This window comes from Hyaena hyaena, unplaced genomic scaffold, assembly GCF_003009895.1.
Source record: "Hyaena hyaena isolate Hyena2069 unplaced genomic scaffold, ASM300989v1 scaffold_550, whole genome shotgun sequence".
NCBI lineage: Eukaryota > Metazoa > Chordata > Mammalia > Carnivora > Hyaenidae > Hyaena > Hyaena hyaena.
This window is the reverse complement of record NW_024081182.1, coordinates 682307-707743: the sequence shown is the minus strand read 5'-3', so window position 1 is coordinate 707743 and position 25437 is coordinate 682307. Positions and strand designations below refer to the sequence as shown.

General features: G+C 45.9%; 2 long non-coding RNA genes across 2 annotated transcripts; both read right to left on the bottom strand.

The window, feature by feature from the left end:
• Window positions 1–3793: 3793 nt before the first annotated feature.
• On the bottom strand, window positions 3794–11209 carry LOC120247848. Its single transcript, XR_005532424.1, has 3 exons — window positions 10742–11209; window positions 10339–10402; window positions 3794–3892 (listed from the first exon to the last, which is right to left on the bottom strand). It is a non-coding gene; the product is annotated as an uncharacterized LOC120247848 (long non-coding RNA).
• Window positions 11210–11243: 34 nt separating this feature from the next.
• Window positions 11244–13498, bottom strand: LOC120247847. Its single transcript, XR_005532423.1, has 2 exons — window positions 13355–13498; window positions 11244–11291 (listed from the first exon to the last, which is right to left on the bottom strand). It is a non-coding gene; the product is annotated as an uncharacterized LOC120247847 (long non-coding RNA).
• Between the last annotated feature and the right edge of the window lie 11939 nt (window positions 13499–25437).

Below are 25437 nucleotides of genomic sequence, written 5' to 3'. Positions count from 1 at the left end.
CCAAAGTCCTTTCTAGGGGTTATTTTATCTCCTGGACACCATAAGGAAGTAACTAGGTTAATTTTTTTTTTTAATCCCAGAGAGTGAGGTGCAGTGGAAAGAGACTATCTTTTCATTTACTCAACAAAGCATTCTCCCACCACAGGACACTCCACTATACACCCTCAAGCACTGGCCACTTTGTTTTGCAGGCATAGCCCCTGGAGCGACAGTCAGACATCACAAGTTAACCTGATAATTGTGATGGCATGTCCCTTCCAGAGATAAAGTCCAGGCAGCGAGCGGGGAACACAGGAGCTAACTTGAATCAAATCCGGGCTCCAGAGCTCTAGCCCTCTGAGGCTCCATGACTCTGTCCTTTTGAACCTCAATCTTCCCCGCCCTCATTTGCGAAATGGGGCAATATATTCTACCTCCAATGGGTTTGTGAGCCGTCAGAACTGTCATCCCTGGGGTGACTCATGGAACACATGGATTGCAGGATCCTGCCTGCCAATTAGCATGGAGCAGAGCCAAACTGGAATTCAAAGCAAAAGGACAAATCAGTAATTCTCTTGGAGGTCTAAGGTTTCTCCTCCTCCACATTTCTGGCACCTGGAGTCAGATGTTCTCTGTCTTGGGGGCTGTCTGAAGTATCAGAGGATGTTGAGCCACATCTCCAGCTTCCATCCATTAGATGCCAGCAGGACACTCCCCACCACCAACCCCACCAGCTGCGGACAACCAGAAATATCTCCAGGAATGGACAGGTATCCTCTGGGACACAAAAGCACACCCCAGGAGAGAACCTCTGCTGTGAATGATAGAATGTTCCACAAACTTGGGATAGTATCTCTGCAATTCCCTTTGATAAGACAAGGACATGAGCACCTCAGCATTTTCCTTTAGGAAAATTTTTCAACCCCTTCTGTTTCCCCACTTCTAGAAACTACACCATATATTTACATGTTGTGTCCATTCTACAGATCAGGGAACTGAAGATTAGAAAGCAACCTGTCGAAGTCCCAGAGCTAGAAATTACTGGAAGACAATATGTGAATCCAGCTCTAGCAGGAGTAACTACAATATAAATGTCCTAGCCACATGAAAGCCTAGTTCCCAAAGCCTCATCAGCTGCACTGGGAGAGGCACCAAAGCAGAGGAACTCAAAGGCTCCGGGTGACACCCTCCGTGTACACTAGATGGAAACCAGGGATATGGGGGACATGCCTCCCTCTGCACTGAGTATACAGGGCTTCTTAGGAATGCTCCAGAGAGCAAAGCTCCTTGGGCACCTGCTCCCCTCCCCTCCTATCTCTTCCCTGCCTCCCCTAAATAAACATTCCTGCTGTACCATCCCCTCCACTCGGTAGTAGAAACAACACACAGCATTCACTGTGGCCAATGTGTCTGCTAAGTAAGTGCCAGGCACTATTCGGAGTGCTTTATGTTTATGTAATCCAGAAGCAAAGCATATGGGGTAGTTACCATTGTTGTCCCCATTTTACAGATCAGGAAACTGAGACCCAGAAAAGCAATAACCTGTCACATTCTCCTTACTAGGAGGATGTTGAGAATATACAGACTTTATGACCAACAGACCTGGGTTCAAATGTTGACTCCTCTACCAGCTACCCATGTTAACATCTGGCAAGTTAGCTAACGTCCCTGAACCTCAGTCTCATCAGTAGTATGGGACTGGCAGGGATTGTTGTAAGAATAAAAGTTAACATTCTTATCCATTCAACAAGTGTTTACTAAGCATCTGGTGGTTGCCAAGCACTGGGGATGTATCTGCAGACAAAACAGCAAAAGGATCCTACCCTAGTGGCATGCACACTCTAATAGGGACGCGCTTGTGTGTGTCAGGTCAACTAATCCTCACAATAACCCATAGGTTATTGACTATTACACTATTGTACCCATTTCACAGATAGGAAGAAGGGGTCTCAGAAGCAGCTTTCCACCATCTCCCTTCAACCTTCTAATAGTGGGACCTGGATGAGACATGAATGCTCAGTTTCTGGAGCTCGACTTCTGGGATTCAAGTCCTGTCTAATTGCTGCCTACACGTTACTGAACCTGTCTGAGCCCAATCTCTTCGTGGGTAAAATGGAACCAGGAGGCCCTCTCTCAGGAGAGTGTCCCAAGGGAGCGACAAACGTCTAACATTTAGGAAGTGCTTCTTGGGTCCCCCGCATGCACAAGGCTCACAGAAACCTTAGGAGAAATGTCTTATTTTGGGTCCCTTTTCACGAAGGTAGACACGGGAGCCCAGAGAGGGTAACTGTCCGATGGTGCAGAGCGCTCCAACAGTGCGATTGCAAATCACAACGGCTGGCAGTGACAGACTCACGGGGTGGGTACCCCTGAGTGATGCCAGCAAGTGGGTGCGATTATTCTTTCCCTTCTGCAGCCCCGCGGCGGGCTGGTCAGGGCAGCGGATTGTGCGCACTCTCCAGAGGCTTTCCTCGCTCCACGGGGTGCTTCTCTCCCCATTTCCCGTGCCCTATCCATGCTCGCTCCTCGCTCCCTCGCCACAGCTGCCATCCCCGGCCAGGCCATCCCGCTGCCGCCCCGCGTTGGGGGCATCACCCCGCTGGGGTGCCTGGTTCTTCCCGTAGATCCCATCTCAGAACCAGGGAGGGGGCTCCGCCCAAGTCGCTGGGTCTCCGTGGACACCCGAGAAGGCAGCCCCCGAGCTGCCCCGAGACTGGAGAGCCCGCCTCACCTCCCTTCGGCTTTTGCGTCCCCTGTGCCTGGCGCTCCGGCCGCTGCCGCGTCTGCTCGGCCGAGGCTCACAGGCGACCCTGGCTAGGGCGGCGGGTAGCTAGGCTGCGCGCATCCTGGCACCAGAGCGGAACTTCCTGCCCAGGAGGGACGATCGCTTTCTTGGAACCCAGCCAGGTTCCTGCAACTGCTGGGTTAGTACACCTGTTGGCATCAGAGACCTCTTTTCACTGTCCCGGTTCTGCATTCATTGTTTCTTTCCATCTGGCAAACCTTACCGAGTGCCCACCAGCTGCCCGGCGCCAGGACTCAGAGGACCCGGAGGGCGCACAGGCTAGGGTTGCGATCTCCAACACGTTGGCCACATGTGGTTATTGCAGCATTCGAAATCGTGGCCCCAACAAACTGATGTTTTCAAGACAAAAGATTAAAAAAAAAAAAAAAAAAGAACTGCACACATATTACAAAAATTTTTTTTCAACGTTTATTTATTTTTAAGAGACAGAGACAGAGCAGGAGAGGGGCACACCCAAGAATCTGAAACAGGCTCCAGGCTCTGAGCTGTCAGCACAGAGCCCCAGGCCAGTATCCAACTCACAAACTGTGAGCTCATGACCTGAGTGGAAGTCAGAGGCTTAACCCACCGAGCCACCCCGGTGCCCCTACATCCACACTTTTTAAACTCATTGAGAAGTTTTAAATTGATTGTGTGTTAAAATGATAACATTTAAGAGATTGTTAAATAAAATAGATTATTAAAATTATTTTCTCCTGCTTCTCCTTTTCTAAAATACAGCTACTAGAAACTTTAAAATTATGTGTCTCCTATTACCCTTCTATTGGATAGCAGTGGTCTTGGGCAGGAACCCATAGAATGTTCCCCAAATATCTCTCCCAGTTCTCTGTCCTATGATTCATTCAGCCCTTCCTCGTTTCCTTCAGGAAACATTTGGGGGAAGAACTGGTATGAACCAGGCATGGTGCTAATAGTATTGGTTTGCAAATTCAAGAGTGTCTTGGATTTGAGTGTCAGGTACATGCAGAGGGCAAACAAAGACCCAAGAAAGGCGCAGACCACTCCAGATTGATAGGTGGCAGGTTTAATAAGCAAAGGAACTTACATAGAAGGCTTGCCTTGGGCAGCTGCAACACAAGTAGATCTCTGCACCCACCTTCTAGAACCCTAAAAGTTCATACAGAGGACTTCATGGGGTTCAGTCATGTATCAAGTCAGGATATTTTCAACAGCACCTTACTCTTTCAAGTTTTCACTCTCGAAACAAGTTCCTACTGCGGGAACGGTGGGCAGAATGTCGTATCAAGGACGGGGTGGTGGTAAGGAGCCTGCAGCTGCCGAGGGCCAGCCCCAGGGCGCACTTAGTGGTCATGTCCCCTCCATGACATCCTCCAACAGCTAGACGCTGGGGGTACAGAGTGGTAAGCAAAACAGCTACTGCCAGCGACCTCACAGCTGGCAGTCAGGTCGGGTGAGAGAGGTCTATTTAAAAAAGTGTGCAATGAGTAGAAAAGGCAACCTAAGGAATGGGGGAAATATTTGCAAACTATATATCTGATAAAGAGTTAACATCCAAAATACATAAAGAATTTCTACAACTCAACAACAACAAACAACAAAGATAACTAGATTTTAAAATGGGCAAAAGGGTGGCCTAGGTGGCTCAGTCAGTTAAGTGTCCACCCTCAGCTCAGGTCATGATTTTACAGCTTGTGAGTTCGAGCCTCATATCAGGCTCTGTGCTGACTGCTCAGAGCCTGGAGCCTGACTCAGATTGTGTCTCTGTCTCTCTGCCCCTCCCCCGCTTGCGCGCGCATGCGCTCTCTCTCTCTCTCTCTCTCTCAAATATAAACATTAAAATTACTTAAAAATAAATAATTTAAAAAATAAAATGGGCAAAGGACTGGAATGTCCTTCTCCAAAGAAGACCTTCAGGTAGACAGCTAACAAGTACATGAAAGATTGCTCAGCATCATTAATCATATGAGAAATGCATATCAAAGTCACAATGAGAGAACACCTTGTATCCATTAAGATTGCTACAATCAAAACCATAGAAAATAGAGAGTGTTGGTCAGGATGTAGAGAAATTGAAATCTTTGTGCACTGCTGCTCGGATGTGAATTGGTGTAGCCATTATGGCAAACAGTGTGGAAGCTCCTTAAATAATTCAAAACAGAACCACCATTGGATCCAGCAAATCCACTTCTGGGTATACATTCAAAAGAACTCAAAGCAGGATCTCAAAGAGATATGGCACACCCACGTTCCTTGTGCCATGATTCACAAGAGCCAAGAGGTTGAAGCGACCCAAACGTCCATCAATAGATAAATGAACACTAAGTGTGGTGTAGACATACAGTGGGGTCCTATGCAACCTTCAGAAAGAAGGAATTCTGACACAGTCTACAATAGCAAGAACCTCGAGGGACCTACATTAAATGAAATAAGCCAGTCACAAAAGGGCGCATAGTGGATCACTCCACTCATATGAAATATCTAAAGTAGTCACAAACATAGAAACAGAAAGCAGAAAGGGTAGGGGGTAGGGAGAGAAGGAATTAATGTTTCATTGGTACAGAGTTTCAATTCCACAAGATGAAAAAGTTCTAGAGATCTGTTGCACAATGTGGATATACTCAATACTACTGAACTGTACACTGAAAAATCACTAAATGGGGGGGCATCTGGGTGGTTCAGTTGCTTGGGCGACCGACTCTTGCTTTCGGCTCAGGTCATGATCTCACAGTACGTGAGTTTGAGCCCCATGTTGTGCTCAGCACCAGTGTGGAGCCTGCTTGGGACTTTCTTTCTCTCTCTGCTCTGCCTCCACTAACGTGCCCGCACATGCACGCTCTCTGTCTCTTTCAAAATAAATAAACAGGGGCACCTGGGTCGCTCTGTCGGTTAAGCGTCCAACTTAGGCTCAGGTCATGATCTCACGGTCCATGGGTTCGAGCCCCACATTGGGCCCTGTGCTAACAGCTCAGAGCCTGGAGTCTGCTTCAGATTCTATGTCTCCCCCTCTCTCTCTGTCCCTTCCCCACTTGTGCACGCTCTCTCTCTCTCAAAAATATATAAGTAAACTTAAAAAATAAACTTTAAAAAAGAGTTAAGATGATAAATTTAATGTTATTTTTTCATCACAACTTAAAAAACCATTCAGTGATATAAATGCAGTCGTAATTACTGCAACCAAGGGGGGTACAAAATGCCCTAAGAATTTAGAGTTAATTGGGGGCTTTACTGGGTGTGAGGCCAGGCTTCCATTAGGAAGTGATGCCTCAGCGAACTTGGGAATCCAGGCAGGAGAGGAGCAAGGGCAGCGGGGGCTGAGGTAGCAGCCGGCGCCAAGACCCCAGGGCAGCAGGTCACGTGCTGAGTCTGGCTGTATCGTACACAGCACAGGTGTCTCCAACCTCCCTGCTTCAGGAGCAGAATCAATGACAATAAGGACAGTAACAGCCAACATGTCCCAGAAATTAATTCACTTACTTATGTAATTAACGTAAATATCGAGTGCCGGGATTCTGAAGTAGGCTACTTCGGGTTAAATTCTAGCTCTAGTATATCCTTTCTAGCTTCATAATCTTGGGCAAGTTACTGAATCTCTGTGCCTCAGTTTCCCTTATCTGTAAAATGAAGACAGTAACGAGACCTATATAGAGGGCTGTTGCGAGGACAAATCAGGTAGCTTCTACTAGGAGTTATGTCATGTATACAGTGGCTGCCACAGCGCAAGGACTGTTTAGTACTTAGTAAAGGCAATTTAATTACATGGAGCAATTGTGCTAACGCCTCACATGCTGTGATAGACTGCCAGCTGGTCACAAATTCCTCCCGTCCCGAGAAGCATACCCTTTCACAATGTGACCTGCAGAACCAGGATCCATCTTTCCACATAAAAGGAGGGTGCATCCCACACCCAGCAAGGGTACATTTGATCCCTGAGGCTCCTTCTTCTGCCCTGTTTCTATCACCATCTCCGAAAGTGACAGGTCCATTTTCCCCAGTGGTTGCTCAGCCACCGCAGAACCTTACAGCAACTATCACTGGCCCTTCTATTTTTACTTCTCACATCTGTCAGCAGACGACAGTGAGGGCCTGGTGGTCTGATCTCTATGTACAGGCTCTCACCACCTCTGACGGATTCTATGCTGCCATCTCCCTGGTCCAGCCCATCATCTCTTGATGACTGCACTGGCCCCTTCGTGGTCTCCTGCTTGTGCCCTTGTGCGTCCGAGTCCATCCTCAAGGCAGCAGTCAGAGCCATCCTGCAGAGGCACGGATCCTCTAGTGGCTCCTGCCTGCCCCAGGGTAAAAGCCAAAATCCTATGGTGGCCCGTGAGGCCCTGTGCTCTGGCTTCATCCACCACAGATCCCCCAGCTGGCTCACTCAGCACCACCGCTCTGGCCTTTCTAGATCCAGACTCTAGCACTCCAGCGCCATCTGCCGTCCAGGGCACTTGCACCCGCTGCCCCATCGCCTGAACCAACATCCCCCTGGAAGTCACGCAGCCCGCTTCCTCATCCCTTTCACACTGACTCCCGTGGTGATCTTCCTCAGCTCTCCAGGTCCATCTGCACCTTGTCCCTAGCCTGGGTTTTCTCCCTACCCTTTCCTGCTTGTTTTTCCCCCAAAGCACTCGCCCCTGACACATTACGGGTGCGTGTGTGTCCTGTCTGCCTCCCTCCACTAGAATGGAAGCTTTCCGAGGACAGAGACTTGGGCCTGCTCTGTTGTCTGATTGTTGAGTCCCCAGTGCCCACGACGGAGCATGGCATGTAGCAGGTACTCGGTATTTACTAAAAGAGCACAGTCATGGGAATAGAGTAAGAAAGGAGAAGGAAGTAGAGGTGCCGGGGAGGCTCAGTCAGTCAAGTGTCCGACTCTTGGTTTCAGCTCAGGTCATGATCTCAGTTTGTGAGTTTAAGCCCCACGTCGGGCTCTGTGTTGACAGAGGGAGCCCTCTCTTTCCCTCTCTCTCCACTTCTCCCCCACTGCTGCACATGTCCGTGCACACACACACACACACACACCTCTCTTTCTCTCAAAATGAATAAACTTAAAAAAAAAGTAAACCAATCCACAAATTCAATGAGGACCCTGCAGCCCTGACTGCATCTTCCTATCATCAGCGTCTTCAACTTCATCAGCATGCCTCTTCCGTGTGTGTGCCTCACTTTACAGTTTGCAAAGCACATTCACACCCATGACACATTTGACGCCTACAAGACCCCATGAGAGAGGGATGTTAGTGGAGTGAAGAGTCATACTCTTCCCAGTTTTCATGGAGAAACAGAAAAAAACTGTTGAGACTTGCCCAGGACAAAATGACTCAGCAGTGAAAGAGCTATGATTCACCCATGACTTCTGACTCTGAGTCCACCTCAGTGGTTCGATGCTCAGTGGCTAGTTACCGCTAGGTGTGCAGTGGTCAGATGCATGAGCTATGGAGTTCAAACAAACAAGACTATGAAACTTACCTCTACTACTTCCTAGCTGTGTGACATTGGGAAAGTTGCTAGTCCTCTCCGGGACTCCCGTTTTCTCAATCATCAGGCAGGATTAAAAATAATATCCTCCTCATACGCTGTCCTGAGAGTTGAATGAGATAAGATTTGGTATGTCATGATTAGCGAGTTAAAAAAAATACTTTGAAAAAATATGAGCATGTTATTTCATGGGTATTCAAACACTTTTTTTGAGTGGTTTCCAGCTCTGCCCAAAGTTGCTCCAGTTAACCTGATGGGGAGGGACTGGAAAGTATGATGCCATCTATTTTAAAGGTGGTAAACTAAGGCTCTTGGTCTCAAAAGGGATTTGACTCAGTGCTTCTGGGAAGAGAAGGGCTGTGAAAAGCTACCAGAAGGCAGGCTCCCCAGAGGCAGAGCAGAGCTGTGGCCACCCCCTGGAGCACTCATTATATTCACGACACAATCTCATTCTGTCATCTCCGGAGAGGACAGTGTTTACACACACTGCAGAGATGTTTGCAATGATGTGGCCGCTGAACCACAGTAGCAAGGCACCACGCCTGCACACTTGCGCCCTCTTGTGGCCAGTTCCGCAGTCTGTCCAAAGGGTGCGGTGACCAGAAACGCAGCCCGGGCACTTGACATCACAGATGACCTCATTTAATATCTCCATGAGGTGGCTTTACAACATGGAGACTGCAGGAGAGAGACTGATACAAAGAAAAGCAAACCTTGCCCAAAGTCACCATGCGAGTAAGCATCAGAGCCAACAACATTCAAATCCAGACTTGTCTTGACTCCAGAGCTCACAGACTTTCCCCAACACTGCATTACAGATTGAAATAGACTCAGGCCTACCGACCTATTTGGGGATCAAACTCTATCATGACTCCATTATTCGATTCTATGTGGAATCGCAAATTATGAAAATATGTCCCTACCCCCTAGAAAAAAATCTCTGTGGTCGCTCCCTGGGGAGTAGGGTAGGAATGGAGCCTGTCATTCAAATGCATAGACATAATATATTTGATTCCCAAGATAAACCATTCAACCAATTTCTAAGTCATCTACCAATACATACACTAGAATCCCATTTATTTAACACTAGTATAATACATCTAGAAATTAGGATAAAGTGGTCAGAAGCATATAAACTTAAAAGTGGCTACTCCCAGGGAGGGAAACAGGATAGAGTATGAAGAGAGGTGTTACTTTTTATTCTTCTTGTTTCTGTGTCATTGGAAACAAGCATATTTTACATATATTTCTGTAGAGTTGAACAGTTTTATTTTCATAAATTTAAAAACCATTTAAAATTGTTTTAAAAAGTAATATATATTTAAAAGTTTATTTATTTATTATGTATTTATTTAGTGAGAGAGAGAGCGAGCACATGCTTGTGTGAGCAGGGGTGGATCAGAGAAGCAGAAAGAGAGAGGGAGAGAGAGAATGCCAAGCAGTCTCCACACTCCACTCAGAGCTCAATCCCAAGAACCGTGAGTTCACAACCTGAGACAAAATCAAGAGACCAATGCTTAACTGACTGGGCCACCCAGGCGCCCCACTTATTTATTTTGAGAGAGGGAGGGGGAGGGGCTGAGAGAGGGAGAGGGAGAATCACAAGCAAGCTCTGTGCTGTCAGTGCAGAGCCCACACAGGGCTCCATCCCAGGAACCATGAGTTCATAACCTGACCTGAAATCATGAGTCAGACTCCCAGAGCACGTTGGTGGCTCAGTCAGTTAAGCGACCAACTTTGGCTCCGGTCATAATCTCATGATTCGTGGGTTCAAGCCCGTTGTAGGGCTCTGTGCTGGCAGCTCAGAGCCTGGAGCCTGCTTCAAATTCTACATCTCCCACTCTTTCTTCCCCTCCCCCATTCACACTTTGTCTCTCTCTCAAAAAAAAAAAAAAAAAAAAAAGAGCCAGACTCCCAACCGACTGACTGAGCCACCTAGGTACTCCTAAAAAGTAATAGTATTTAACTGAAAAATCCCACAGGTGATTCTGAGGAACATTCTAGGTTAAGACTGAAAGATTATTGCCTTAAAAATTGTGACACTCATATGTAGTTGAAAAGGAAACTGATACCCTGTGTGCCAATAACACCAAAAGGTAACATTTATAAGCACCTACCATATGAAGAACTATGGTCTGGAATCCTTTCCGTCTATTTATTTTTTTAATGTTTTATTTATTGCTAGGAGAGAGAGAGAGACAGCATGAACAGGGGAGGGTCAGAGAGAGAGGGAGTCACAGACTGAAACAGGCTCCAGGCTCTGAGCTGGCAGTTAGCACAGAGCCGGACGCGGGGCTCGAACCCACAAACCGCGAGATCATGACCTAAGCGAAAGTCGGACTCTTAACCGACTAAGCCACCCAGGCGTCCCCCTTTCCGTCTATTAATGCATTTCATTCCCTCTATAACCCTGTGAGGTACGTACTTGTAGTAGCCAGCCTGCAAGATGGCTGTCAGTGACCCTTACCTCATGGTGTTCACACCCGTGTGTAGTCTTTTCCCACACTAAATAGTACTGACCTGTGTAACCAATAGGATATTTTCGAAATGATAGTATGTGACTTCCAAGACTAGGCCATAAAAGATACTGCCACTTCTGCCTTTCACTCTCTGTCTTGAACCAGTGGCTCTGGGAGAAAACAGCCGCCATGTTGTGAGGATGCTCCAGCTGCCCTGGGGAGAGGCCCACAGGATCATGAATGGCTTTTCGTTTCATGCCTCTTGATTCTTCTTTAATCTCCTTTTCCTTTAATTTGTCGCATTTTTTTTTCTCTAAAGATATTGGCATTGTCAAAATACTTGGCCAGTTGCCTCTCAACATCCCACAATTTGGATTTGCCTCTTTCTTCCTGAATAGATCCAGTTAACAGGTGAGGTTTTGTCAAGTGAAGAGGTCTGTCCCATCGGTGTGGTTGACTTGGATCTCTTCTTTATTCATGTGCTTACAAGTTTCAGTAATGCACAGATAGTGTTTGTTTCTTGCTGATGATCGCAAATCACTGTGGTAATTGACTTTTTTTTAAAATTGTGAAGATGTGATTGACCCAAATCTTGACCCTGAGAAAGGATCCTAAAGAAAAATTATAAATATTAACAAAAGGAATATAATTTACAGATATAACTGTAAGCAGAAAGAGTTAGGGGGTCCCCAGAAAAAGAAAGGTGAGATATAGCTTTTGTGGCACAGCAGAAGTCGTTTTAGACCCCTGCTACTCTCTGTGATCTACAGTTCACCAGCACTATTTGCCCTGGTAGCACTTCGGGCAGAATTTCTCCTAGGAGCTGTTGGAACAAGGAAACGCAAAAACCTCAGTAGATAAGGATTTTAAGGGAAGGGAATGAAAAACCCAATGGTCTCTACCAAGCCAGAATACAGCCTACCCATATCAGACACAGTAAATCAATGGTAAAATTCCCAGCACTGTTTTAGAAATAGATTGACCTGATGCACATTCTTTTTTTTTTTTTAATATTTTTATTTATTTCTAGGAGAGAGAGCGAGAGACAGCGTGAGCAGGGGGAGGGTCAGAGAGAGAGGGAGTCACAGACTGAAACAGGCTCCAGGCTCTGAGCTGGCAGTCAGCACAGAGCCCGACGCGGGGCTCGAACCCACGAACCGCGAGATCATGACCTAAGCGAAAGTCGGACGCTTAACCGACTAAGCCACCCAGGTGCCCCGACCTGATGCACATTCTTGAGTCGTTTTTGCAGGATTGAAACTGGCCCACAGGGTTAATGAGGTTAAAACCGTCACCAGCAAGTCCCCCACTCACCCTCCTTCTTCCTGAAAGAGACATTTTCTTTTTTTCTAAATATTTATTCATTTTTGAGAGACAGAGAGAGAGTGAGCAGGGGAGGGGCAGAGAGAGACACACACACACAGAATCAGAAGAGCTGTCAACACAGAGCCACATGCAGGACTCAAACCCATGAACTGAGCTGAAGTCCCAGGCTCAACCGACTGAGCCCCTCAGGGGCCCCAACCTTATCTTAGAGGCAAACAAGACGAGCTCCCGCCAGCCTAGACCAGTTTGAGCTCAACCAATGACTCACACCTGTGGGGATAGACCATGGAGTGTCCGACAGTGACCTCCATCTCATTCTAATGTTGAAACCTCTGCCCATGGGGCACCTCGGTGGCTCAGTCAGTTAAGTATCTGACTCTTGATTCTGGCTCAGGTCATGATTTCCGGGTTCCTGAGTTTGGGCCCCGCATTACGCTTTGTGCTGAACAACAGAGCCTGCTTGGGATAATCTCTCTAGCCCTCCCCTGGTTGCATGCTCTCTCTCTCTCTCTCTCAAAATAAACATTAAAAAAAATAAAATCTCCACCTCAGGAGGAACACATGCTTTATTAACACACATAGGATACGTGCATAGGCATGTTTTCTAAGTATGCCTGGGCAACCCCACGCCCAGCTTGACATGCAATGACAAGCCTCCCTCTTCTGATTTTTCACCCTAACCCCAAATAAAAGAAACCCACTCACCTCCGCCTGAGGAGTTACGCTTTGCAAATTGTTCCTCGTGATCTCCTAATGTGCTACAAATAAAGTTTCCTTTGTGACACAATTCCGCCCAGAGTGGTCTCTGCCTGTTAACTCACCACCAGGCAAACCTGTCACCAGCTCAACCCCAGGACCTGACCTTTACGCCCCCCTGGAGGTACTCACTCGCCTTTATCTCACATTTTTCCTTAAGCGCTTTTTTCCGACTTGCCTCTTCACTCAGGCAAATGAAACCCAAAACCACCTCAGGGGTGATGGCGACTGCCCTGACCAGACCCGCAGGCCAGACCATTTGACCCTGTGCAGATGGACTGTGGAGTGACCCCCGGAATGACCCAACACTACCTTTACCTCATTATAATACTAAACTCTCCACCGAAGGCGGAGCACGAGCCTCATTTACATACCTTCAACTTTTGTCTGGGCATGTTTCCTTAAGGCGCATGCGCGATGCCCTTCCACCCGCCTCTAGTCCAACGAACGGGAATCCCCGACCTAAATATTCATCCTAACCCTAAACAAAAGACACCCATTCACCCTCTCTCTGGGTATCAGGGCTTTGGAAGCCATTCCCGTGATCGTCCTTATTTTGCTGCAAATAAAGTTTTCCTGTGCGACGACCCACCTGGTGCAGCTTGTGTGACTCATGGAGGATCGAACTCACGTTGTTTTGGTTACATAACTGGAATGTGAGCAAGTCGAAACGGCCCAAACTTGGCGCTTTAAAATTCCCAAACTCCAGAAATTAAGAAAACTGTTCCATTTGCAATTGCACCTAAAAGAATAAAATGCCGAGGAATAAACTCAACCAAGGAAGTAAAATTTCCAAACTCACCATCTCAACAAGGCAAATATCGATCGCCAATCGATGTCAGCGCGACCGTCTGACATCATGTGCCTCCTGGTATGATGGACTATGAAACACACAAAACAGTAACATTTCTCCAATAACCTTTGGGAGCAAACTTAGGGTCACCAGTTTTTGCTTTTGTTTTCTCACATGACCAACACCAGGCAAGAAATTTTTTAGAGGCGCCTGGGTGGCTCAGTTGGTTAAGTGTCCGACTTCAGTTCAGGTCATGATCCCGCAGCTTGTGGGTTCAAACCCTACGTCGGGCTCTGTGCTGACAGCTCGGAGCCTGGAGCCTGCTTCGGATTCTGTGTCTCCCTCTCTCTCTGCCACTCCCCCACTCGCACTCTGTCTCTCAAAAATAAAGGTTAAAAAAAAGATATTAGCATTTAGTAATATGAACCTTTAATGAAAAACGTTTAGTGTATTTAACAAACATTTATATACCAATTATTCTGGACCAGGCACTGTTCTAAGTAGTTTATAGAAATAATTTCCTCATGTCATTCTGATGTGGAGAACAAAGGCAAAAGAGATATGAATAAAATTAAATTTCCATATAACCTGCAGCCCATTGACAAATACTGGAGACAGGCAGAATATGACATTCCTCCAGAAACTCCTGTCTTACAGTTAATGCTTTGTTAGAGGGGAAAACAAAGCTTGACAGTTAGCTGGCCTCCAGGATCCTGTAAATCTTCTTTAACGTATGGGAATCCTTTAGGAAACTTCCTTTGTCTTTACCTCCCCCAACTCCAAAGTATATGATCAGTCACTCCTCACAAGCTCAGTGTAGCTCTTTCTGCCCATGAGTCCTGTCCCTGTGCTTTAATAAAGCCACCTTTTTGCACCAAAAACATCTCGAGAATTCTTTCTTGGCCATTGCCTCCAGGACTCTCTCTACTTCAAGCCACATCAGTTCCAACCATCTTAAGCGCTGGGCTGGGACTAGGCTTGGGGGAAGAAGAGGAGGGTGGAGGAGGGAGATACTCGCAGGTGCTTAACCCTGCACTTCAAAACCCTGGGTGTCTCTGTAAATGCTGCCCTCAGGACCCCTGCCCGCCTTACAGCCCTGTGTTGGTGGCAGAAGATGTTGATGGGGTTTTGGGGTGGTGGGGGTCCGGAGCTGATGGCCAAGAAAGAATTCTTGAGATGTCTTTGGTGCAAAAAAAAAAAGGTGATTTTATTATGTAAAAAAAAAGGTGGCTTTATTAAACACGGGGACAGGACCCGGGGGCAGAAGAGCTGCCCTGGGGGTGTGAAGAGTGACTGGTTATATACTATGGAGTTGGGGGAGGTAGAGGCTGAATGGAGGCCTCCAGAGGGACTTTGATATGGTAAAGAGGACTCTTAAGATACTTGAGGCCTTGCTATTATCAAGCTAAGGTTGTTTTCTCTCTGGGAAGGCATTACCATTAGGACTGTAGGGGGTTCCTGGAGAAATGTTTTACTCTGTATTTGCCTCAAGTATTTGTCATTGGGCTGCAAGTTATAAAGAAATTTAATTTTACCTACCACTTCCTTCTTTGTTCCCCACATCACCGTGGAGGGGAGGGGACACTGAATCTATAGGTTCCTGCAGATTAGGCTGTTGATAACATTGCCTTTTTCTTGTAATTTACCAAGACATACGTAAACTGAGGGAGACTCATGTCCTGCATGACTGTGATCTCTACGAGTTAACCATTTGTTTCCTTTCCTTTCCTTTGTTCTCGGGCAGCCAGCAGTGCCTGAGGAATGTCACACAGATCCCACCCGGGGAGAGGGGTATTTGTGGTGTGTCAGCTTGCCTTATGCTCCCTCATCACAGCCATTAGAATCATTTGATGAGAAAACAGGAGCACAGAGAGGTTTAGCAACTTGCCTCAGACCACACAGCTAGTGAGTGGCAGAGCCAGCTGTGGAACCCAGGCTGTCTGGCTCCACAGCCCGTGCTCTCAGCCACCTCTCTCTGCAAATAGAACATTTTAACATGAAAAAGGATAACAACAGAATAAAACCGTCCTTCCTGAGAAGGAAGGCTTTGCAACCTGACGCGTTCATAGGCACAGATGAACCCAGGCATTTATAATAAAAATGTAATGAGGTATGTGCCGTGTGCTCCGCAGCTTGGAGGTGTGTGCAAAATAAGCCGAGGGGATCATTTTTTCCTCCCCTGTCACCCAAGTGGACCCCGTTGGCTCTTAACAGCTGTGTTTTAGGCTTCTGAGCAGCCCTATGGGAATACTCATGGCCTTTGTTGGGATTCAGCTCTTGGCGGGAGGGGATTAAAATGGAATCATTCGGGTCGGGGGATGATCTGTGCCTTGTGGGAAGGCAAGGGAGTGGTTTAAGGCTACAGTCCAAGTGGGGACTGGGAGGCAGGAAGGAAGCGTTTTCCAGATGGGCCCTTGGTCGATCTCTGAGCCCCCTGGGAAGGGACAAACCAGTGTGGACGTGCATGGACTGTAAACACTTAGGTCTTTAAAATAGCAGCTGAGCTCTCTCCAGCAGGGAGGGGTCCTTTGCTTAGAGCCCTTTCTTTGCTGACAGCCAAGAGTCTGGAAAACTCAAAAAGGGCTGAGCCTCTCCTGACCTCAGAGGTGTTTGACCACTTCTAAATTTTACAATTTGCTTTAAGATTAATTTAAAATTAATTTAAGATTAATTTTCATGACTCCAAATAAAGATGTATTGTATTTAAACATCCTGGAACAATTCATACCAGAAAGAGAGAGTTTCCCTCCTTCCCCCATTACGTTTCCCATTTTTACAGAAAATTTCATCAGGAGCTGACTCAGAGTTTGGAGCCCCTTTTATAATCTTAAAATGAACTTCACAAACCCAATTTATGCAATCAGCTGGAATTGTTGAGCACCTCCTGTGTGCCAGACAGTTGAGATGTGGGAAAATCTGTCAGTGACGGCAGACACACCAGGATCCCTGCCCTTGCGGGACTTTCATTTTAGTGATGGAGACACACAATAACACATAAAACACATATAAAAACACACATAAAACAGTCAAATATATATGTATATATTTGTTATGTTTGTGTTTTGAGAGAGAGAGACAGAGCACAAGCAGGGAGAGGCAGAGAGAGAGAGACACAGAATCTAAGGCAGGCTCCAGGCTCCAAGCTGTCAGCACAGAGCCTGACTCAGGGCTCGAACTCATGAACTGTGAGATCATGGCCTGAGCTGAAGTCACACCCTTAACCAACATGAACCACCCAGGCACCCCCAGTCAAATGTATATTTTGTTAGAATGTGATGACTGCCTGGGTACCTGGGTGGCTCAGTCCGTTGAACATCTAACTCTGGCTCAGGCCATGACCTCTCGGTTCGTGAGTTTGAGCCCCACGTCTGGCTCTGTGCTGACAGCTCAGAGCCTGGAGCCTGTTTCAGTCTACGGCTCCCTCTCTCTCTGCCCCTCCCCTGTTTATGCTCTGTCTCTCTGTCTCTTTCTCTCAAAAATAAATAAACATAAAAAAAAAAGAAGGAACACTGCCTTCTCTTAAAAAAAAATGTGATGACTGCCATGAAAAATAATCATACAGAGCAGTGATGAGGGAGCATGGGGCAAACTGAGGGCAAAGTACAGGCTATAAGCAACCCCCCTCCTCCAAGGTGAGATATGTGTAATATTCCTCTGACACTCCTGGCTGCCCAAGGACAGAGGAAAGGAAAGAAAGCACATGGTTGACTGATAGAGATCACAGTCATGCAGGACAGGAGTCTCCTTCACTTTATGGATCACTTAGTAAACTGCAAGAAAAAAAGCAATCTTATCTATAGCCTAATCTCCAAAAATGTATAGACTCCCATTTCCTGGGCCCCTAATCTCACCCTCATCAAGATGTAAAGGGGTTTGAGTGCTTGCCATGGTGACGTGGGAAACAAAGGCAAATGAAAACTTAAATTCCCTTACTGCCTTACCCCGCCATCTTTTATTTTACCCCACTTACCCCACCATCACCCCCAAAACCCCATCAGCAGAGTAAGACTGTTATTATAGACATTTTGTGGAATTGAGTGGTTTGAAGTGTTGGCATTGGGAGCATATGGCTAAGAAAGAATTCTTGAGACCTCCTTGGTGCAAAATGGTGGTCTTATTAAAGCACAGGGACAGGACCCACGGGCAGGAAAAGCTGCCCTGGGGTTGTGAGGAGTGACTGATTATATACTTGGGAGTTGGGTGAGGTAAAGGCAAGAGGAAGTTTCCAAAAAGACTTTTGCAGCACCTGGGTGGTTCAGTCGGTTAAGCAGCTGACTCTTATTTTGGCTCAGGTCGTGATCTCACGGTTCATGGGTGGAGCCCTGCATCGGGCTCTGCACTGACAGTATGGAGTCTGGGATCCTCCCTCTTCTCTCTCTGCCCCTCCCCTACTCTCTCTCTCTCTCTCTCTCTTTTGTTGCAGGATTCTCGCTCAGAGAGTCGTGTCACTGAGACTTTTCTTTCCAGGAAGCAACTTTATTCTGCCGGCACCGCTCAGTTGGGTTCGTACCCAAAAGAACTGAGCGGCCCACATCATATGGCAAAGGTTTTTTATGCATTTTCTATTTCTTTGTCTCCCATATATGGTAACACACATAAACATTCAGTCTGATTAAGTTGTTTCAGTTTATAAGAACATGGGGGTTGTAGGCAGCTGGACCCATATCTAGGTGACCTTGAAGTCTTCTCTCCTCTCTTCTTCATTTTTTTCGTTCTCCTTATGGAGGGGTTCCTACCACACTTTCTCAAATAAACTTTTAAAAAATTTAAAAAAAAATTTTTAATGTTTATTTTTGAGAGACAGAGAGACAGAGTGCGATCAGGGGATGAGCAGAGAGAGAGGGAGACACAGAATCTGAAGCAGGCTCCAGGCTCTGAACTGTCAGCACAGAGCCCGACGCAGGGCTTGACCCACAAGCTGAGTGATCATGACCTGAACTGAAGTTGGACACTTAACCAACTGAGCCACCCAGGTGCCTCTAAAAAAATTTTTTAAATAAAAAAAAAAAAAAGGACTTTCATATGCTAAAGAACGTTCACAGGATCCTGGAGTTCTAGCTATTGTCAAGCTAAGGTTATTTTTCCCTCTAGTGAGGCATTAAGACAGGAGCCCCCTGAGGAATGTCATAGTCTGCAAGCCTCAAGTATTTCTGAACAGGGCTGCAGGTTATAAGGAAATTTAATTTTACCTATATTTCTTTCTACCTTTGTTCCCCACATCACCAGAAAAACCTACATGAAGAACATGGTTGACGAGAGCAAGAATTTATTCTTGATTTAAGTCAAGGATCAGAGGGCTGAGGCAGATAGGGGAACGGAGGGGGGCAGTGTTAAACAGGTGGTCTGGAGGAAGGTGGGTGAACAAGGGGCATGTGAGTCTGCTTAAATGAAGGAGAGGCAAGGGAGAGAGCCGCTTGGCTCTCTGCAGGCAGAGTGTTCCCTGAACATGGCATAACCCTACCTGCACAACTAATGTGGAAAACCAAACAATATACTGACCCAAGTCTAAGAGGAAAGAAGGATAAAACAAAAGTATTTGTAAGAGGATAACAGTCATGAAATAGTGGATGTCTTCTAGAAGAAACATCTCAAAGGCTTCAGCTACAAAAGTGGAGCGATACAGGAGCATAGTAGTGATGACTCAATTACCCTGAGCGGCTTTGACTTTCTGAAATAGCGAATAACTCTTGATAGAATTAGAGGCTAGGAGATATATACTCTCCTCAACGTATACAGTGGCTGTGTTCCTGGGAAATTCAACACAGATTTAAGGCATACAAAAATACAGGGTATTTATTTGTCAGATGGAGTTTGGTTCTTGGCTCTGATCATTAGAAGGGGTTTTAATCTGCTTGCATGTCTGCTTGGATCGTGGGCGCTTTGTGTCCCAGGAAACAGGATGTTTATCGCATGGGATGGAACCCATCAGCTCACTGCTAGGGAGCAACCTGGCTTTCACTTTGAATTAAGTCCGTAGCATCCCTTGTCCATGGTAACTGCTAAGCTGCCTCCCACATTTCCAAAGTGCCCCCTGGAGGGGTATCACCTTAGGTTAAGAACACTTCTCTGGTTGCAGGATTCTCACACAGAGAGTCGTGACACTGAGGCTTTTCTTTCCAGGAAGCAACTTTATTCATGCCGGCACCACTCAGTTGGGGTCGTACCCAAAGAACTGGGCAGCCCATATCACATGGCATAGTTTTTTATGCATTTTCTATTTCTTTGTCTCCCATATATGGTAACACACATAAACATGCAGTCTGATTAAGTTGTCTCAGTTTACAAGGCCATGGAGGATGTAGGCACCTGGGCACATATCTAGGTGACCTTTAAGTCTTCTCTCCTGTTTTTTCTCTCTCTTTAGGGAGGGGCCCCTACCACACGCTAATCTATCTTTTTTGCAAATGTGAAATCTGAGGACTCTATAGATGAAATTGTTCGTGAGCGTTTGTGAGCACACAGCCAAACCTGCAGGCCTACATTATTACCCGTTGTAGCAACGATAAAAATTACATGTCCAGCATCTTTGTGTTTTTCTATGAAGGGTTTGACCCAAGAGGAAACACAGGGATAAAGAATAGGTTTCCTATAATATGTTTAAAAAGAATAACTTTCATTTCTCGATTATGAATGCAATTTTGTAGAGAAGCCGGTGAATACAGAAAAGCAATAAGAAAAAAAAAAGACTTCTGTCATCACCTAGAAAAACTGCTGCTAAAATCTTGGTGTGACTGTTTCCATCTCCTCTGAGGCTCAGCAGCATCGTGCCCTCCCACAAATTCCTATTACCCCTTAAGACAACCAGACTCAGTTATCATTGCTGCCAAATAAAAGCAAGTTAGCCTACACCAAGTTAAACAATGAGTGAAAAACCAACCAAATGAATAAAAAAGGCAAACAAACCAACAGCAAGCTCAAATTATCTGTGAAAATTTAAAGTAGCAAAGACAGGCGTACCTGGGTGACTCAGTCAGCTAAGCATCTGACTCTTCACTTAGGCTCAGGTCATGATCTCACTTCATGAAATCGAGCCCCACAATGGGCTGTGTACTGACAGCAAAGAGCCTGCTTGGGACTCTCTCTCTCCCTCTCTCTGTGCCCCTCCCTTGCTTTCTCTCTCAAAATAAATTTTTAAAAATGAGAAGTAGCAAAGACATTGGCTAATTCTTTTTCTGTAAGTGAATTGAAATGATACGCTTTATTTGCACATATCTGTGGGTGTGTAAAATTCTCTCTCCTTTGTCCAATTTTGCAACCCCATAGGTGTCTTACACAACCAAGCTACTATATAAATATGTATTTAGGGATTTACAGTTTACAAAGCTTTTCTGTTGTGGGCAACATGTGGAATGACAATTAGGGGGCAGAGCGATGAAGTTTCCAGGGCAGTCAATGCACAGGGGACCCTGTTTGTACCAACACAACATACATGAAGAACTTGGGTGATGGGGCCAGGGATTTACTCTTTTTTTTTATTTATTTTTTTTAATGTTTTATTTATTTCTAGGAGAGAGAGAGTCAGGGCGAGCAGGGGAGGGTCAGAGAGAGAGGGAGACACAGAATCTGAAACAGGCTCCAGGCTCTGAGCTGGCAGTCAGCACAGAGCCCAACGCGGGGCTCGAACCCACGAACTGCGAGATCATGACCTAAGCGAAAGTCGGATGCTTAACTGACTAAGCCACCCAGGTGCCCCAGCCAGGAATTTACTCTTGATTGAAGTCAAGTACATCAGTTTCAGTGTAAGTATGACTTACTTACATACTTACAGTATGACTGTAATTATGACTCACAGATCTCTACTCAGTCCTCACAGAGTTTATGTAAACTTAGAGTTGAGATGCCACCACCTTTTGCCATGGGAAGAGAGAAATGGACAAAATCAGGGGCAAGTGTGACATGCAGGTTCCAAGGATAAGGAAACAGCAAACATGAATTCCACAGGCAAGAACATGCTAGATGTGTCCAAGAAGCAGAAAAGAGGCCAGCCACAGTGGCAATAGTAGGAGACGGGGTTGGACGGGTCCTGCAAAGCCTGGTCCACACACAATAAGGAATTTGCGAGTGTATTCTAAGTGGCAAGAAGAAATCATTGGGGGAGGGTTGTTTAAGCAGGAAAATGACAAAATTGACTCCTTTTTTGAGAAATTGGTTTTGGGGCGCCTGGGTGGCTCAGTCAGTTAAACATCCAACTTTGGCTCAAGTCATGATCTCACAGTTCATGGATTCAAGCCCCGCATCAGGCTCTGTGCTGACAGCTCAGAGCCTGGAGCCTGCTTTGGATTCTGTATCTCCTTCTCTCTCTCTGCCCCTCCCCCACTCACACTCTGTCTCTCTCTGTCTCTCTCTAAAAAAATAAACATATAAAAAATTAAACAAAAAATAAACATAAAAAATTAAAAAGAATTTTAAAAAATGCTTTAAAAATAGAAATTGGTTTTGACTGCTGTGTGGACAATGTTTGGACAAGACAGGGAGACAGTCAGGAGGCAGGCCTTGCCTTGGGGGAGACCATGGTGCTCTGGGTAGGTGACCTGTGGGGGGCTGGGGGGACGGGGAAACAGGAGTGATTCCACTGTGCCTCCCTCTTAAGGAAAACATGGCTTTTTTCTGTTTAAAATGGGGTTTAGGGGCTCCCATTATCTTAGGAATGATGAAAATTAAGTGAGGTCATGCACGATGAAAGGTTGATAGGAAGTAATGTTTCAATAAGCAGAAGTTATTATTATTATCATTATTCCCCTAATAATAAAAGAGAACCCTCACCAAGCCTCCTCACATTCTCCTGTGGAAAATAGATAAAACAAAGCGCTAAACTGAGAAAGGAGACAGGGGGCGCTGGGGCAAGACATGTGCCTCCCCTTGAAATGAAAGCAATAAAAGGAATCAAGGATTCCTTTCTTGTTCTGTTTTCTGTCCTACTTGCCATCCTTCTGTCTGAATTTGTCCAGTTGACAGGCTTCTTCCTCTCCTACTTCAAACAGGAGATTTCTGTGATCTTTTCCTGAAGAACTGCCCTATTTCTATTCCTGTAACATTAGTCTAGACACATGGGTGGCTCATTCTGTTAAGTGACTGAGTCTTGATTTCAGCTCAGGTCATGATCTCATTGTGAGTTTGAGCCCCACGACAGGCTCTGCACTGTCAGCATGGAGCCCGCTTGCGATTCTCTCTCTCTCTCTGTCTCTGCTTCTCTCTGCTTTCTCTCCTCAAAATAAATAAACTTAAAAAAAAAAAAACCAGTCTTCTCCCGGGAGGAAGAAGTCTCCTTCAGCAGCCTGGGCTCACTCCCTTGCCTTGGAGACTCTCAGGCCCCGCCTAGCCCAGGATGCAAACCCAAGCCGGGGCCAGGTGCCCCGTGAGACTAGCAGGAAGGAGATTTGCACCTGGACTTCTGAGCCTCTTCTCCAAGGTCACCACGCAGCTCTACCCCATTGCGTTACAGCCATGCCCTTCCGGATCTGTAGGCTGGGACTGGGGAGCGGAAGGTAATTTCTAGTGGGGAAGGGAAGAGGGAGGCACTATGTCATGATAGAAATTGCCATTATTTGTCAATATTTCTCTGCCATGGGCTTTTATTTTTTAAAAATACAAACAAGTACGTATAGGTAATATGTCTATGCAGTACAAAAAAAGGATTTTCACTAAATACCCTTCGAGAACTTGTTTGGAGATAAAATATGCATTTACAAACATATACTTTCTTTTTTGTAAATAATGCTTATTTATTTTGAGAGAGAGAGAGAGATAGCAAGTGAGTTGGGGAAGGGGAGAAAGAGAGGGAGACAGAGAATCTCAAGCAGATTCCACAGCTGTCAGCGCAGGGCCTGATGCAGGGCATAACTCACAAACCATGAGATCATGACCTGAGCCAAAACCAAGAGTCGATCACTTACTGGACTTAGCCACTCAGGTGTCCCAAGTATGTACTTTCTTTACCTAAATAGTAGCTTATCTAATACATGTCTTCTGCTCTTTGCTTTTGTCACTTAATTATATACTTCTATATGCAGAACTTTGTATATGTCTACATGTTGAGCTATATAATAGTTGGACATATGTATCAAAATTTATTTAACCAGCCTCCTACATACAGAGATTTAGGCTACTTCCAGTCTTTTGCTGATATAAACAACATTGCAAAGAATATACTTGCACAAATGTCACTGTGTTGCAAAACTTTACATTTTTATGTAGTTGGATTTATGCTTCTTTAGCTCCTGGGTTTGGGTTAAACTCAATGAGCCTATCCCCTTGGTGACACATTAAAAAAATGTAATTAAAAATTATTTTTAGTACTTCCATGGTTTTACTTTCTCGCTTACATCTCTGTTTGGATTTTCTTTTGTGCAGGTGTGATATTGGCATCCTGATTCGATTCCTCTCCCCATCGGCAGATGCTCCCCCAGGCACTTCAATCTTGTCACTACAGCCCAGGGCCTACTAATGGATCTTCATTTTATAGGTGAAAACAGAGGCTCAGAGAGGCGGAGGCATGTGGCCCAGCTCACTCAGGGAATAACTGGAAATTGGGTTCTAACGGGAAACCCGGAGACCCCACCCTTAGCTACAATAAAAATAGCGTTTATTTTGAGCCAAGCAATTACTTTTAAAAAAATAAATAAATTTTCTATTTTGGAACAGTTTTAAAGTTACAGAAAATAGTACAGAGACTACAGAGAGTTTCCATACAGAGAAAATAGCACAAAGAACTTCTGTACCCCCCAGCCTCAGCTCCTCTGATTACCACTATCTTAACATCACTATGATACATTTCTTACAATAGATGAACCAATATTGACACATTTTTATTATCTAAGGTCCATACTTTATTCAGATTTGCTTAGTTTTTTTTTTTTTTTGGATCCGCACCCCTACCCTCCTTCTCCCGCTACACTTCCACTTAGCAGTCCTATCTCCTTAGGCTCCCTTAGCTGTTGACAGTTTCTCAGACCTCCACCCCTGGTTTTGATGAACTTGACAATTTGGGGGAGTACTTATCAGATATCCTGTAGAATGTCCCACGTTTGGGGTTTGTCTGCTGTTTTCGTTTTTTTTATTAAAAATTTTTTAATGTTTATTTTTGAGAGAGGAAGCACATGCGTAAGCAGGGAAAGGGCACAAAGACAGAGGATCGAATCCGCTCTATGCGCTGACAGCAGAGAGCCTGATGGAACCTTGAGATATGATCTGGGCTGAACATGGTCTCTTAACTGACTAAGACACCCAGGCACTTCCTTCCTTCCTTCCTTCCTTCCTCCCTCCCTCCCTCCCTCCCTTCCTCCCTCCCTCCCTTCCTCTCTCTCTAATGTTTTATTTATTTCTGAGAGAGAGAGACAGCGTGAGCAGGAGAGGGTCAGAGACAGAGGGAGACACAGAATCTGAAACAGGCTCCAGGCTCTGAGCTGTCAGCACAGAGCCCGATGCGGGGCTCGAACCCACGAACCATGAGGTCATGACCTGAGCCGAAGTCGGACACTTAACTGACTGAGCCACCCAGGCGCCCCTCTTTCTTTTTTTTAGAGAGAGAGTAGGGGAGAGGGGCAGAGACACAGAATCTTAAGCAGGCTCCACACTCAGCATGAAGCCCCATGTGGGGGCTCGATCCTGAGACTCTGGGATCATGACCTGAGCCAAAAATCAAGAGTCTGATGCTCCCAGGCACCACTGTCTGATGTTTTCTTATGATGAGGCTATGGTTACAGGTTTGGGGGAGAAAGGCCCCACAGTTGGCGTGATTCTCATCACATCATACCAAGAGTGCATGCCATCAACGTGACTTATCACTGCGGGGGGCTGACCTTGAATATCTGACAAAGTGTCAAGTATTATCCAGGTTAAGTTACCGCCCTCCCACCCACACTGCACTCTTTGGAAGGAAATCA